Genomic DNA, 1,004 nt, shown 5'->3' with positions numbered 1-1,004 from the left:
GTGACTTGCATTTTGCAAATCCACCGTAGTATAATGATTAAATCAAGTGCAAGGCAGGGAAGATGAAGTCTCCCTGGTTTTGAAGCTAGATTTATGCAGTGTGAACCCATTATTAAAGCTGGCAATTGGATTATGCTGTGCAGTTTGATCCATGCCATGAATCGCTGACACAGAAAAACTAATTAGTCTCAAAATCTACAAATCAGTTTAACTTTTCCCATGTTTGAAATCATGAGATGGTTCTGAGTTACACTACCTCTTGGGGAGTCATTTGCCCCAGTGAACGATAACTGGCACCTTCTGTTTATCTGGTTAGAACAACAGTGACCGATCAGTGAAGTTATCCTCCCCATTGTAGCAGATTGAATGGTAAAAAAAGGAGACTCGCTGGTTAGGCTTGATACTTTTTGCCTCTGAGGATGTGGCTTTAATTCCCGTATCTGCTCCAGACTTTGCAGGTATGTGCAAGACACTTCCATACAGAGATGTCCTGTTACTTTGGGCACATTGGCTCCAGAACTTAGTCATACAGCCACATTTACTGTGCCAGGTTACTAAGTTTTCAGAGAAGATAGAAGAGCTTAATCACGACTATCCTGCTCCTAGTTCTTCACAGGCACACACAGAGCTAACACAGGTTCTTACTACACAATCCAATCCTGTCTTGTTCTGTATAGACACATCTTTTGTGTGACTTGGGCATAACTTAAGGCTCAATTGACAAAAGGAACTGGGCACTGGGATATGTTGCAACACCTGGCTGCCTAAAGCAGAATCCAGAGCCATATATTAGGTAGGTACCTAAACTCTCTGAAAAATGGGCAAGGAGGGTAACGTGCTTCATAATGATGTTCATAACACCCAGCATGACCTGAGTAGGGACCTTCCTAAGCTAGAAGTCAAAAATATTGAGGAAAATACACACCATAAGTGATGTCCCTCTTTAGGCTTACCATCTGATTTAGAAATCTGACCAATGTCCTGGTCTTAAACATCTAACCTGA

The sequence above is a fragment of the Alligator sinensis genome, unplaced genomic scaffold, assembly GCF_000455745.1.
Source record: "Alligator sinensis unplaced genomic scaffold, ASM45574v1 scaffold1347_1, whole genome shotgun sequence".
Classification (NCBI taxonomy): domain Eukaryota; kingdom Metazoa; phylum Chordata; order Crocodylia; family Alligatoridae; genus Alligator; species Alligator sinensis.
The sequence above is the reverse complement of the archived record's forward strand: the minus strand, read 5'-3'. Positions refer to the sequence as shown.